The sequence below is a fragment of the Polypterus senegalus genome, chromosome 2 (assembly GCF_016835505.1).
Source record: "Polypterus senegalus isolate Bchr_013 chromosome 2, ASM1683550v1, whole genome shotgun sequence".
Lineage (NCBI taxonomy): Eukaryota > Metazoa > Chordata > Cladistia > Polypteriformes > Polypteridae > Polypterus > Polypterus senegalus.
This window is the reverse complement of record NC_053155.1, coordinates 35830979-35847687: the sequence shown is the minus strand read 5'-3', so window position 1 is coordinate 35847687 and position 16709 is coordinate 35830979.

The following is a 16709-nucleotide window of genomic DNA, read 5'->3' as shown; positions in this document are numbered from 1 at the left end:
TGGTAGCTTATTCTAAGTCTCTGTGGTTCCCTGTGCAAAGAAAAACTTCCTAATGTTTGTGTGAAATTTAATCTTAACAAGTTTACAAATGTATCCCTATGTTCTTGATGAATCATTTTAAAATAACTGTCTTGATCCACTGTGGTAATTCCCTTCATGTTAAACACTTCAATCATATCACCTCTTAATCTTCTTTTGCTTAAACCGAAAAGGCTCAGCTCTTTTAATCTCTGCTTATAACATAAGTCACTCTTCTCTGCACTTTCTCCTGTGCTGCTATGTCTTTTTTGTAACCTGGAGACCAAAACTGCACACAGTACGCCAGATGAGGCCTCACCAGTGTGTTATAAAGCTTGAGCAGAACCTCCTGTGACTTGTACTTCACACATTGAGGTGCTATTGCTAATGTAAAACATGAAGCAGACAGTCTAAAAGGGTTGGAGCAATGACCTCTATAAAATAATGTTAAAAAAGAGCAATTTTTTTAAAAAGAAAATGTCAAAGGCTTTTCAGAAGGGAGTCCAATATAGAACTAATTTAAAGATTGCTAAACTGCTGATCATATGGATTCCAGGCAAGAATCCAGGAAGGTGGAAAATGTAAGTGATTTCAGAAGGCATGAGCACACAGCTCCCACCCATGGTACAGTAGGTATCTACTAATACCAGAGTCCTTACGCTGACTCTCAACTGCATGCATGTGACACTACACTACATATTCACTGCCTTCTCTTCTGCATGTTACATAGCACCATACTCTATACATCTGGATTTATTTTTTTTAATTTTTACAGCTTTTTACTTGCAGTCTGGAGTTTTAGAGGTCAAGGAATTTAATGGTCTGGTCTAGGGTTGTCAAATGTCCAACAACAATCCATTGTAACATTTTTAAAAAATCATTTCAATACTCATTTTTCATGGTATCAGTTCTACAGCCCACTTTTTGAATGTAATTTTCGTTCAGTTTGGCTTTTGACAGCTATGCATTCTAGGATACCAGTGGGAATTATGGAAACATTAATCTGCGTAAGTGTGTAAACTTTTGCGTTTGGAGTGGGGATGTGACATATGTTGTTTTTCTACAGGTTATTTCATTTTTTTTTTGTACAAGTTCAACATTGAATGCATTAAGGAAATGGTCTGCAATTATTTTTTACCTGATGGTCAGTTTTATTCTGCACTTTTCATTTAGGAGCAACACTGTTTGCTGTAGAGCTCAATCACTCCCTCAGTTTTTAAAACTTTGCGGTAAAATGTGCTGCTGTAGTGTGTGACTTTCTTTTACTTTATTGCTTATGATTTAAAATATTTCATCCCATTTACTATATAATGTAAAGTGATACAATTTTGCAATGCTCATTTGCATAAACAGTGGCACTACTCCCCCGTATGCTCATATACCTGACATACAGTATTATAGCAGAATCTGAATTGTGGGATGGTGGTCAACTCGGAAGTTGATTGGATTTGGCTGGCTTCACGGATGGGATCTGTGTGAATATAGCAGTGTGGCACATTTTCCTTTGAGCTGTGTCACAAAAAGCTCTGCCTGGCACGGCAATGATTGTGATTTGATTATTATTATTATTATTATTTTTAAGTTTAATGACAGCCCTGTTTTTGTTTGAACCAGCTCAAAATTCAAATCTATCTACTGAAGGTTATGACTACGGGTGGATGGGAACTGTAATTTTAAGGATGCACATTAAGGTTAACACCAAGGATTTTGGCTACTTCTGTAGTTAATTTTTCCTATGCTTTAATAACTTAAATTTCTTTTAATTTTCTATCAATATAAAGATTTTAATACATACTGAATTGTGATTTATTTAAATACATTTTTATTAAGATACATTATATTCTGTGTTGGGTATTTAAAATGGTATTAAATTTCAATACTGTTATTAGTATCGTATCGAAGTTGGAAATGTTGGTATGACAATCCTTGTCTGGCCTACTTTTTGATTAAGTATGTTTTTGAAGGCATTTACTTCAAATACGTTTTTATGAGGTGCCATTTTTTTTTAGTATTTATGTCGCCATAGTTTGATGTTTGCAATGCAGACTTTCTAGGCTGTTGTTAGGCAAGACGTCTGAGAGGAGGTGACGCGTAACATAATTACCATCACAGTATAAAGAACAGCATTTTACAATACTTTGCAAGTTTGTGACTTATTCAACCTTAAAACTCTAGTGTCATCATGGTTAAAGGCAGTGGTGGGCCGTCATGGCCTACAAGGCCTTCTCTACTGGCCTTAAAAAACATCTGAATCACAAACTGATGTTAATTACAGTATATTTTGTCAATGAATACTTATTAAATAATTCCAAATGGTCTGTCTGCTTCCTTTCATAGTTTTTCTGATGGTTGTGCTGCCTCCAGACATGCATTTAACCAATCACATTTCAGCCATCATTTGTTACCAGGCAGGGTCAAAGTCAAAGAAGTCTGCCTGGAGGCCTTCACAATCCATTCTGCAGGCCCTCTAACACAAAATAAACGTTGATTAAACTGTTGCTTCAACCAATCAGATTTTGAGTTAGTGTCACTAGGGTCCTCTAGCAAGCGTACGGCAACGTCACCGTATTCAGACCCATTGATTGGATAGGATGGTGTAATAGCTATTTTGTCACCCCACAATGGCTGAAGGAGGAGAATAAATAGATTTGGTGGCAGATTTACTTTCAAGGCCATTTTCAAGACGGACTTTTCAAGAAAAGCTGGACATTGTTAAGAAAGGTCGGACAACTCTGAAGCTAGCTAGCCTGTCACAACCAGGAGGAGAATTTGTCCGCCACTTTTAGGTTACCAACTACGAGTGGTACCCCTGGCTCACAGGTTCCGAGGAACACTGCAAATTGTATTGCTGGGAGTGCTTGTTTTTTGCCACTGATCGACATGGTGTTTGGAGCCACACTGGGTTTATAAATTTGACTTGACTAACCAAGGCAGCAACGAGACATTGAAGCACTGCCGGACACTTATAAGCAATGGTGCTTTCCAAAACTTTTGGAGAAACCAGAGTGGATCTACAGCTGAACGAGTAAGTGTGCAGGAAAACAGAGCTCCACAACGAAAAGGTGAAGAAAAACAGAGAAATCTTAAAAAGACTGATAGACTGTGTCATTTTTTTTGGGCAAACAGGAACTTTCATTCTGGGGACACGATGAAAGCGCGGGATGCAATAACAGAGGGAACTATGTGGAGCTTCTTTCTCTCATTGCTGAGAGCAACACGTATTTACATTACCACCTGTCCACCAATAAAGTGTTAAGTGGGACGTCGGGTAAAATACAAAACGACCTGATCACTGCTATTGCTGAAGTGATGGGAGAAGAGATAAGAAGTGACGTTAAAAAAGCATCGTTCGTCTCTATTATGATGGATGAGACGACAGACGCGAGTAACGCAGCGCAGCTAGCACTCGTCCTGCGTTACGTAATGGGCACAGTTGTCAAGGAGCGATTTGTCAGATTTGAAGATGTTACCAGTGGGAAGCGAGGCGATGACATTGCAGGTCTTATCATCAGATTTTTGTTGGAAACAGTGTTTTGACGGCGCAGCGGTCATGTCTTCTGGATTAAAGGGGGTGCAGACTAAAGTTAAAGAGAGAGCACCTTTGGCTTTATTCATACACTGCAATGCACATCGGCTCAGTTTAGTACTGACTCAAGGGGCCTCAAAGCTTAAAGAATGCAAGATCTTTTTCGGCCTCCTCAATGGCCTTGCTGCATTTTTTTCTAGATCGCCTCGGCGCATGCAACTACTGGACGAAAACTGCCAGCGGCGTCTCCCTTGTGTGGCACCAATACGGTGGCAGTACACATCCAGAGTGATCAATACGGTCTTTGAGAAGAGACATGCTCTAAAGGAACTGTTTCATCACATTCTGGAGCATCATGACGAGTATGATGAGGACACAGTGCGCTGTGCTGATGGATTTAAAGCACTTCTGGATGATTTTGAGTTTTGCTTTTTGCTTCACACATTCAATGGCATTTTTGAATATTCAGATGTGCTCTTTTCAATACTACAGGACAAAAAACTGGATGTGCAGTTTTGTCTGGCTAGGGTAAAGGATTTCTGTGACACCGATGAGCTAGATAGAAGCCGATATGAGGAACTCCGAGGCCACTGAACGCACCGAAGGCGCTCCGAGCGCACAAAGAGGTCAAGCGCAAGATCCTCGCGTGCACTACCGCCAACTCCATGGCAGGATTCTAGACAATATTATTTGCCAGACACAAACCAGATTTCAAGACCACGAAAAACTGATGTTTTGTCATGCTCCTCGACCCCCAGAAGTTTCAGGAATACAAGAAAAATTTCCCGCATGCAGCCTTCTCCAGTTTAACACAGAACCACAGAGCGGTTTTTGATCCGTCTCGGCAAAAAACAGAACTGACTGTAATGTATGCCATGGATGATTTTGCAGGAAAATCTCCCACTGATCTCCTTGACTTCCTTCATCAGAAAAATCTGAATGAGAGCATGGGGCAGCTGTTCACATTGCTATGTTTGGCGGTGACCATTCCTGTGTCCACTGTTTCTGTCAAGCGGACATTTTCAGCCCTAAAGTGAATTAAGACTTATGCCAGAAATACGACAGGGCAGGTTTGACGTTCAGCATTAGCTTCAATGGTGATAGAAAAATCTGTACGACAGAGTAATTGAACTGTTTTTGAGGAAAGAGAGGAGGATGGATTTTGTTTACAAATAATCCAAATTTTTAGTGAGTAAAATGTTGCGAAGTTTATGAGTTATTATTGATGTTTTTTATGTGTGTGGTGGCTGTAGCTGCAGTAAAAAGCAACTTGTTCACCCTTGGTTTGTCTATTCAATAAAGGCATTTATTGTGACTACAGGAGTTATCTCACTGCGATGCAATGGCTCTTTATACTGTATTTATGCATATTAAGATGGTTTTTATAATCATAAATTAGTTTTTGAGGGGCGAGTTGATTCAGACTGAGCCTTACTGAAGGCCTAGGGGTGGAATGCATGGTCCGCCACTGGTTAAAGGCCTCTCTGGATACGAGTTGTTTTCCATTCCTCAACATTGATTTGTGTCTTGCATCTTAGCTCAGTCTATGTGCAATATTCTGGTTTTTAGCTCTCTTGTTATGTTTCCCAATTTAGAATTTTGGCTTATGTCCTTGCTCTTGTTCATGTGAATCCCATTTTCCCAGTTTTGTCCTTTTATATTCCGTCTCCTGATTCTATCCCACTTAAAACTGCTGCTGCCCTTTACATGTTTTAGAATATGTGCAAGATTCATATTTGTAAAATCTAAAGTGTCATCTGTAAGCTGTACATACCTATAAGTATAATTAAGCATTAGTATAGAAGAGCAGAAAAAGTAATATAGTATTAATATCGATGCATGAATGTCAGACTGATCTTTCACTATATCACTAAAGTCTACAGCATTATTTAAAAAGTCATGTTTGAATGAAACGTTGTTTTATAATATCAATACTAGTTATTAAGCTACTGTTTTCCTAGTGACAAACAGAAAATATGATGTAATCTATTCAGTATCACTAGCACTCTTAACACACGTAGCAGTCCATCACACTAGTTATATTTTGCCAACTGTGAAACATAAAGAAAGAACAATATGATCAATTTATGGTCAATTGTCAAAAAAAAGAAAAGAAAAGAATATTAGCATTTATCCTTACTGTATATCCAAATTCCGATTTTCAGGTTTTATTGTTGCTCGATTCATAAGGTCATTATGCATTTCAGACTCATGTAGGTACTGCTTAATGACATTATAAAACATTCTTTTTCCCAGAAATTCACATCAGTTTTATTCTATTTATTCTGGTAAAGTTTTTTTAATTGCAACATGCTGAGCTGGACAGCTCAGGCCACCCTATTTGCTGCAACAATTTCCAGTTCCTCTTAGAGATTGTAAGATGCTTGCAGGTCATTTGAGTGATATAATTCCTCCAATGTCTGGTGGGTCTGCCTTGAGTCTTCTCCAAGTGCACTTTACCTAGTACACTACATGCAGAAGTTGCCCATGAGCATCCTAAATCTGTGCCCAAAAAAAATCTCAGCTGGCTTCTGTCAATCCAGAGATGTTCTACTTCAAGATTCCTCTGTTCTTCTAAGCTATGTGAAGACTCAGTCAAGCAGCCCTGTGCAGGAACCTCATTTTCAGTTTATTTTTAGTATAGCACTCATTACTGAGTGATGCAAATATAAACTTTACAAACTTAAAAATATAGTTTTGTTTAACTCTTTTAGGGCGGATGTCGACTTTTGTCGACAGGAGGGGTTGAGGGCGCATGTCGAGTAAAGTCGACATCCAGGGATAGAGGGCGATAATCAGCTGTTAATGGCGACAAATCTCATTGTCACGTCACAGGCAATCCCTCTGTGCTTGGAGGAATGCTAGACTCGTTGACTCGGCAACTAATCCTAGCGTTTGCGTGAGTTGCGAAATGTAAACAATGGCAAGATGGCATCGACATGTGACAAGGGAGTGAAGTGAGTGCAGAAAAGAAAACACTCGGCAGACAATGTTTTGAGCATTATCGCGGAGTCAGACTCTGATTTTTCAGAATCGGATTTAATTGACAGTGATCAGGAGGTCGAGCAAGAGAGTGAGAAGCCGGCATCAGCTGATCAAACACCAGCCCATGTCGGGCCAGCGGATCTGCTGCCAGTTGAGCACCTTCGCGCAGCCGATGCATCTACGGCAAGGTTCGTGTGGGATAAATACACAGACATTGATCCGTTGAGAGCCGATCTGGCTGCTGGACTTCACAAGACGGCATGGCTTGCTGTTGGACACGACAGATCACCAGCTGCTGTACTTCAGGCTGCTCTCTCCTGATGCTGCTTTTCAGCTACCCTCAGATGAGATAAACAGGTAGACAGAGAAATTTTTTGAATCACGGGCTGCGTTTGCATTGCATTCTCGTTTTTCAAAGTGTAAACCCACAACAAAAGACGAGATGAAGCGTGCTGTGGTATTACAAATAGAGATGAGACAGAACTGGTGATATAACTTCAGGGAGCATTGGTCCAAACGTGCTTTGTCCCCTGGTGGCTTTGGACAGGGTATGCAGCATGGTGATAGGTACGTGCTGCTGCAAAGTTTTATTCACTTCTGTAATAAACAGAAGCAAATCCCATGGGGTGAGCCAGGCTATAATGCCATGCATAAAGTTCAGAAAGTTTCAGAAGATGAAAAGAGGTGACAATACGGTTTTCATGCGGGCAGAAAACTTGGTGGCAGTGGAATGGCACAATGGCAAAAGGGTGACTTGTCTCTCTACAGTACACACTAACAATATATGTGAGAAAGTGCATAATATTGCAAGTTTATGAGTTATTATTGTCAATTGAAAACAAGGCACCAAAGAAACACGTATTGTAAGCAGTGCAATGTGGTAATGACTGAAATTGGCTGCTTTGAGCGAGATCAGACTTTGCAGGACTTTGCTGTGTAAAATGTATGTGATATGTATGTGAAATCATAGAGTATACAGGCTCATACAACATGCAAGACAGTAACATTTGTCAAAAGTAAATATTTTTTGTTGATTTGATATGTTAAACAATTGCTTTGTGTTCTTTTTTAAAAAATGTTAGTTTTTGGAAAAATATTCAGCCCTGGGAGATAAGAAAAAAAAAAAATTAGCCCTAAAAGAGTTAAACAGAAAACAAAGTAATTTGAAACTGGTTAATATAAATGGAACCCAAAAATATCTGCTCATTAATTTATTGTTGAGCTTTAGCCAGTTGGCATCGGTGGAAAAGAAAACAGAAACTATGTGCAGCAGGATCCTTGAAGAAAATAACGTTTTGGAGGGTCCACAGTCAATTATAACAGAGAAAGTCAAAGACACAGTAAGAAACACTAACTAGCAGTCCACCTTCTCCTGCCCATTCTACAGTCGAGTCAATGCTGGGTTGTCTAATCTAATGACAGAATTTTCTATCCATTACAGGGCTCCTAGTATCTTGGGTGTCTTTTCCATATGCAAGAAAACTGCTTGGCGGTAGAGCAGCAGCACCAAGAAGCTTCTAGTTCTCACACTGTTATTCTTTTGTAAACTACCTGAAGATCTCAGCAATAGATGAAGTTAGCCGATGTAGACTGTAAGGTTTGTCCCAAGACTTGGCTCCTTCTTGTCCAGTACAATATCTGGTATTTGTTGGTCAATCCCATGATCACCTCTTATCTTAATCATAAACACATTGTTATTTGTTTTGATCTTTTTTGTTTTACTCTTTCATTGTTTTCTTAGGAAAAATACACTTGTGTCACAGCAGCCCCTCAGGTCTTACTTGCTGCAAACCGAACAACACAGTGCCAGGTTGAAAGGTGTAGTTGTAATAAAATTAAAGAAAACCATAAAGTGACAGCATTTTGTGTGCAGGAGCTTTTCAAAGAATTTGTGCTGACTGCTGATGTCTTTTGTACTCACCCGACCTGCCTATTCTCATTTACAGTTGTTTAATTTAAAATAAACCATGGACAAATTTGAGTGGTTGTACATTTTAAGTCTCTCCACAGAAAGATGTGCCCAGCTGATTGAAATGTTATTTTGCTTTCATTCATGTTCGGTAGAATGCCTAGAGGGGCTTAGCGGTCTTGTGGCCTGGAACCCCTGCAGATTTTGTTTTTTTTCTCCAGCTGTCTGGATTTTTTTTTCTGTCCTCCATAGTATTGCCTAATTTTATCTTTATATTTGGTCTTTTTTTCTCCTTCTTCATCCTGTAAAGCACTTTAAGTTACATCATTTGTATGAAAATATGCTATATAAATAAATGTTGTTGTTGCTTTTGACAAATAAATGCTAAAACGTTGGTGAGTATTAGTGTGACTTGTTACACTTTTTTTGTGTAAAATTAGAAGAAAAACTTTAAACTTGAGTTTATTTGCTTGTATTTAGCAAAACAATCTCATAATAAGGTAAGCAAAATAACACAATTTCTTAAAATAACCTAAGTAAGATTTCTTGATAAGACAATACATTGTACAATAAGGAAAACAAGAATTAATGGCTTGATTTCAAATCATGGTAGCTCTAGTGTGGTCATCCGAGTGCATGACAGATCGTGACAAAATAAATGTTGGGGTGCCAACCTTTATTTCAAGTCATAATGAAGAATACAAACACACAATGATGTCAAAACCACAACAAATGACAACCTTCTTCAGGGTTGGGGCAAAGTAATTCAGTTATTTAGGTAATAGAGGAGCTCCATCTGTTTGGTTGCTTGGTCATGAAGTGATACCGCTTTCTAGGTGCTCGTTCATTTATGAGCCCAGGACCGGAAGGAGTAGAGTCATTTGCCCTCACTAAGTGTTTTTTCGGTACTGTGGGGGGAAAGGAAGATAACATAGTTAGCAGCAGTGCCAACCTCTCGGCCCGCGGTGGAACTACTCATCTGGGAGGAACTTGGAGGGTGACCTTCTGATGCATATATGTGACAAGTGTTAATTATATTTAGTCAAAACTGAGATAAGATTTTTTTTTTTTTTGATTGCTGTTTGTTTGGCCACTTGACTTAAACCAAATTGCCATTGGTAATCCTTTTAAGAGCTCACAGCTCTGATGCCACAAAAGCTCCGCCACAACAAGGAATGGAAAAATAATAGTAATTTGTTAAATAACAAAGGGGAGGATGAGCATCAAACTCTTAAAATTATTTAGATGGAATAGATAGCTGCTATCTCCTGTCAAAGAGCTACTCTTTAACAGAGTGTCTCAGGAGGAACACTCATAAATATGGTGTTTATGAGGAACACTGACTAATGAGTATTACTTCTCTGATTTGATTTCTTTTCAATTAACATGTTCAGTGTTGGTCTTTTGATTGGCTTGTTTTCAGTTATCATGCTTCTCACTGTTGCACCAATTGCTTCTTCTCTTGGGGGATTACTAAGTGTTCTTTTTATAGCATCATATTAAGGGCATCTTAGCATTTTGCAAGCAGTCTTCAACATGAGGCAGGCAGTTCATCTGTTTTATGTAGACATCTGATGACCTTTCCAGTATATAAATATTGTGTGTGCAGCCTAAACCACAAGAGATTTGTATTATCTATTACTTACAACAGCTTCTCTTCTTTTTTTTTTTCTATTTTTTTCTATAATGAAGAGGGCTAAATTTTACATCAAGCCAAATTTTCATCTACAAATCAATCTCCTGAACCTAAAATGTGTATTTACATTTATATTTATTTTCTTAGTAGACACATTTATCCAAAGCAAACTAAAAAAACTGGTCAACATAATCGAGTAAAGATCAGTCTGGGGGAATGTTTGAGAACAAGTGTTAAGGACAAGGATAAAAAACTGTCATCACAAGTGGCGAGCTCAGAGCAAAACCCAAGCAAGTTACACTAGCTTAGGTACAAATACCTAGCAGCCAATATCAGACAGAAATCCACCAAACAAGAGAGTCTTTAAATACTTAAACACATTGAGGGAGTCAAAATTTTGAATAGAGGTGGACAGCTATGATCTACACATGAAAAGAGTCTGGAATGAGATTTGATGCCACATAGAGTGCTCAAGAAGGAGCATAGGGTCTCACAGAAAGTAATGTCAGTAAAACTGGATGCAAAAGAAGAACCAACCATCACGCATCTAACACCCCAGTTTAAAATTGGAAGTTATCCTGATTCATGTGTCACTAAGATGTAGGGGGACAAACAAAGTGTGTAAACTTTGATATGAGTTGGGACTCAAACACAGACCAATTGATCAATGAATGAACAACCATCTAACAACATCTCCTTAGGTGTATTTCTTAAGCAGTGGGTGAAGAGGAATGGATGCTTTTATATTAATCAATCAATTAACAATGGCTGTGCTTTTGGCAATGTAAATAATTAATGCCATATATTACTTTCTTTACCTATAATTGTAAATGGAGGTTATACACGTACCAATGCCAATGAGTGGATTCCACCTCAGGTTATTCCTTTGAACTTTAAGCAATGACATGAAAGTAAACACAACATTAAAAATCTCCTCTTGTGCTTCCTGGCCCTAAAGAGTGTGTTTTGTATCCCCCAAAGAGAATGAAAAGATGCATGCACTTAATTTTTAAGGCAAGATGGAGCATCTGCTAATTGGATCAGAGTCCATTTCAAGTAACAGGGATTAAGCCTCTTCATTAATGCAAAAGTGTGTCAATCTGAGTAATCCAGACTTCGGTTTAATCTTAACATTAAAGCCTTTCCATTCACTTCTTTGTTTGTCTGCAGAGATGTCATCATATACTTAATTAACACCTCTGGTCGTCAGATAAATTTCAGAAAGCAAACTGACCAAATATGGGCTAACTGTAGACTTTCCAAACCGTTTAATGCCTAAAATAAGCGTCCTTCTGAAATGCAGGTGGTGCAGTAATGAATCAAAACCGATTACAAGCAAGAATTGAAACCATAGTGTTAAAATCAGAGCATAATTCAAAATCAAAGTCTGAAGGGGAAAAGCAGGAGTCTAAATACTGAAGACATAACTAAAGAGACACACAGAGATTGTATCTTTCAAATAGTTATTTACAGACTCGGATGATGGCCATTCCAAAGCTCTGGCTTATATGTTGTTGCAAGTGTGTTTTCAGAAGTGTGATCCCAAAGACACACTACAAGCAACACACAGTTCATTGGAATAATGGTGGCAAAATGTCAAAATGTTATTGCAGAACTTTTTAAAACAGAAACTTTAAAGGGATCAGTCAACCCAAAATGTTTCTTGGTAACACAAGAAAAGAATAAAAAAATAAATAAAGCCCAGTACTTATTCCAAAGAAACAAAGAAATTAATATGCCCTGTCCATTACAGTCCTTTTTGAAGAGTTAAATCTGTGCATAATTATTAATGGACTATTTACTTGTGAGAATTTGGACAATTTACAGTTTACAATTTATGCTCTTAAGCCCTAGACAATTGGCTGTCCTTTAAATTTGGCCTTTTACTCTGTATGTCTTTTTCTACCCTTTATATTACATTTCTGTGTATGATCTATCAGTAGTAGGCAGAATAACAATTCAGGAGTAGCAAAGGGCATTCAAAGAGAACTTTGCTGACTTGCTTCCTGTTTATCCTGTACACCTCAGACTTTAGATACAATACCGAATTGTGTCATCTGTAGATAGATAGATAGATAGATAGATAGATAGATAGATAGATAGATAGATAAGGTACTATATGATAGATAGAAATTCTCTAATGTCAAGGCCATAGTTGATATAGGTGTATCAGTGGCAGGCAGAAGAAAGAATATAGGATATTAGTGAAGGAACTTGTTGAACAGTGCAGCTCAAAATCTTTAAGACAAAGAAAATAATCATAGATTTCTGGAGTGTCAAGCCCACTGTGCAACCAGTACTCATTAATGGTAAAGATATGGAGGTGATGAGGACATATAAGTACCTTTGGGTCTGAACAACAGCCTTGAATGGAGTACCAATAATGAGGCTGTATATGAGAAGGGCTGCCTCTGTCTACTGAGGAGTTTGAGGTTGTTGGTTGTTGGTGTATGCAGGCCACTCATACGTATTTTTCAACCATTCTGATGTGTACTGGGGAAATGGTTTTAGTGCAGGTGATGCCAACAGACTTAATAAATTGATTAAAAAGACTACTTTAATCTTGGGAGTCAGGCTGGACTCAATGAAGAAAGTGATTGAACAGAGGTCACTCAGCAAACTACTGACTATCCAGGCCAATGATTCTCTTCCCCATATGAGGTTATAGCTAAACAGGAGCACCTTCAGTAACAGACTGAGACAACTGCATTGCTTCAAGGAGTTCCATTTGAGCTTGTTTCTACCCTCAGCCAACAGGCTGAAAAGTGAGTCACCCCTTGGCCAAAGTGGTCTTGTTCCTTTTCTGCTAAGTGGAACGAAGCTGGTCCAGGAAATACCTTAACACACAATAACAATATGTGGAATATACCATGACAATGACATTCTGTACTGAGACTTTGAAACTGGCAAGTACTGTACGTGCAATTCCAATCACATACACTGTTTTAATATGCAGTACAAATTCTTGATATTTGTGTGTATATGTATGTTTCTGACATACTTAAGATTATTATAATTCTTGTTATATGTATACTTGTGCCTTTTTATGTCTGCTGCTGTAACACTGGAATTTCCTTCGAGATTAATAAAGTATCTATCTATCTATCTATCTATCTATCTATCTATCTATCTATCTATCTATCAGTTGCTCATGAAAACTTAGAGGTTAAACTTCTTTGTTGTTGAGATGTACAGTTTGATATCACAGGGAGCTCTTGTCAGTCTTAGATTTTCATCATCTTCCTAATAACCTGCCAAGATTTCCAACTTACTGCTCTATTCCACACTGATTTTGATTGAATACCACTGCTTTACAAAGCCACATATTGAAGACTTTTTTGTATTTCCTTAGAAGTACATAAAACCCTCAGAGTGCTATATACTGGAATTTCAAAGAGGTAAAGATGAATCGTGACAACAAAAGAAGGCATTGTTTCGAAAGTAAATGCAAACTTTGACATTTTGTACAAGTTCTATTGTGCAATACATGAATAATATAATTGATTCCTTTTCTTCTGTGTTTCCCACCACACTGTCCAGGAGCTTGAAGTTCCTACTAGATGTTGATTAAATGCAGGGCCATCTTTTAAACAAGGAAATCTGAGCTGTATAATTTGTACAGCTTCCTTCATTCCTTTTTGACATTTTTGTGGAAAAACCATTATTCAAAGGTTGGGCCATAAGGTGTACTAGTGGCAGGTGCAGTGACAGTAGCACCATTTTCAGTGACTTGGGTCCACCAACAATTGATAGCGCCAAGGGGTTAGTTACTGATGGAAGACAAGTATGACTGGAAAACAACGAAGGGTCACAAGCATAGGTTAGGAGTCTGCCAGGCTGTTAAATAATTTCCCTGTTTCCCACAACAATGAACAGATGTTTTCAGTTCTTGAAATGATATATGGACCTGCCCGAAAAGTCTTAAAAGCTTCTTCAAGCCAAAATGACAATGAGATTGCAGTTGGAAAAAATTGGTTTTGGAATTGGTTCCAAAATATTGTGAAATGCTTCCATACAAAGTTCAAAAAGGCTGAATAGGCCTCTAAATATGAAAAGTCACGTTGTGTAAGCCTAAAAATGGAATAATATTAAAATGGAATAATTATAGAATGTATAAAACTTAAACTTGACATAAAGCCACGGACATTTCCACGGTAGCTCATACCCTGGCGTACACAAGTTATGCGCTTGGTTTTGCAGACTGGCAGCACCCAGCGTCAAAGCAATGCCACTGTTCTAGTGTGGTGTCTCTTTCTTTTTCAGATTCACATCCCTGACGTGGCTTTATAAATACACTGAAATTAACTGCTGTGACAGCTAGGGGGTGCTGTCGTCCCCTTGAACCTTCTGATTAGACGCCAGACACCAGGTAAAAGCCCAATTATTATTTACTAGCAAAATACCCGCACTTTGCAGCGGAGAAGTAGTGTGTTAAAGAAGTTATGAAAAAGAAAAGGAAACATTTTAAAAATAACTTAATATGATTGTCAATGTAATTGTTTTCTCACTGTTATGAGTGTTGCTGTCATATATATATATATATATATATATATATATATATATATACATATACACACACAGACACACACACAAATATAAACATATATACATATACATATATACATATAAACATATCTACATATACACATATGTACACATACACATATCTATATATATATACATATACACATCTACATATCTATACATATATATACACATACATATACACACATACATACACACACACATATACATATATACATACATACATACAGATAAATAAATATACATACAGTATACAGTATATACACACAGGCACATATATATATACAGCTCTACATATATATACATATTGCCGCAGGTGGCTGGGTGTGGTCGGCCACCTATTTAAGGAGCCTCTGCCCTGCAATCAAGGCTGGAGTCGGGTGAGGAGGAGGACAAGGTCGAGGCAGAGGAGGCGAGAAGAGGCCCGAGTGTTGTGTGAAGAGGACTGTGTTTGTTGACTTTGGGGAACTGGGGGTTTGATGGCGGTGCACTTAACATTTGTGACTTTGTCTTAATAAACGTGTGGTGATAGAGCAAATGGTGTCCGCCTGTGTGTGTCCGGGCCACTATAATTCACAGTGGCGTAGCCGGCAGGATGCTCTACCTGGGTCGAGGTGGGGACCTGCATCCTAAAATATTTATGTGAAAGGCCCAGCACAACAGGGGAGCCCACCCACGTGCCGCAGGGGCGGTGTGCACCCAACACCGCAGCAACAAAGTGCTGTATGGACCATTGGGAGTCCATTGAAGGACTTTGTAATTAAGGGGTGGCTCACCGACGCAGAGCCCAGGAAGGGGGCTGCCGAGAAGGTGAGGCTGGGGCTGTGGAAGCTGCAGCAGCAGCGATGCTGCCCGGAGAGATGCTCTCCAGTGAGAGAGGAGAGCGTGAAGGCCGACCAAAAAGTCCCTCCTCAATACAGGCACAGGATTGGACAGCGTGTCCTGTTCTCTCGCCAGTGGTTAGTCAAAGGCGAGAGCAGGGAATGTCCGTCCCATGCACCCAGGAAACCTGAGTGGGCCGCAGGGAAAGGCCCATAGAGAGCAGTCGGTCGGTGGAACCACTCACAACGTAAGCCCTCCGCCGGCTGCTTCTCTCTCCTTGGCGGCTGTGTTACAGGAGCTGCGAGAAGAACTGCGCCTTGTGCTGTTGCCGGCAGCCGAGAGATGTGCCCTCCGGGGACATCCGACACTAGAGACAGCGGGTGTATTAACTTGTGGATTTTTCTGTGAGTATTTGGTGGCAGCGTGACGAAGTTGCTTCCGCAAGACCACGTTAGCTGTGGAGCTCAGCTCGGAGCATATTTTTTTCCCAAATGTCAATTGTGTAATACGTTTTTTGAACAGGTTTGATGCATGGGAGTCATCATTCGTACTGCGTTCAGTTAGTTCATGTGAGCTGCTCTCTTGTGTGATGTTGCGATGTCCATGGCTTTATTTAATGTTAGCTAAGACCCGGCACTTAAAAGTTTCTCGCTGCACTCCGGTTGTAATATGACGAAGCTGCGCGAGCTCACTCTTGAGAATGCAACGTATAGTTGTCCAAGAGAAAAGCAAACTTGCCTGAAATCAATGGCAACCTTTTGTAGGGTCTGTCCCTGAGACTTATTATTTCTCATCGTGAAGCAGAGCCTTTGGAAGCATCTGAATTGAAATGGGAGATCAGAGGGTATAACGGGGATGCGAGGAATACATTGAGTGTGGAGAAACTCTAGAGACAGCGTGTGCATTAACTTGTGGATTTTTCTGTGAGTATTTGGTGGCAGCGTGACAAAGTTGCTTCCGCAAGACCACTTTGCCTTTTATTAGTATAGATTTAGACGATAATACAGTGCACAAGCACCCTTCACTCCACAATACTCATATAAATAAACCAATCCACAATACAATCCTCCACTCCCAGACGCGTTGCCACCGTGCCACTCAGCTCAGGATCTCGCCCATCTGGGATCTTCCACAGTCTTTTATATTCCCTGACCCAGAAGTGTTTCCAATCCCTCAGTTCACGTGACTTCCTATTACTTCTGAGTCAGATAAATAGTCCTCATCTTCATCCCAGAAGTACGTCATTTCCCCTGTCGCTGTGACTAAGA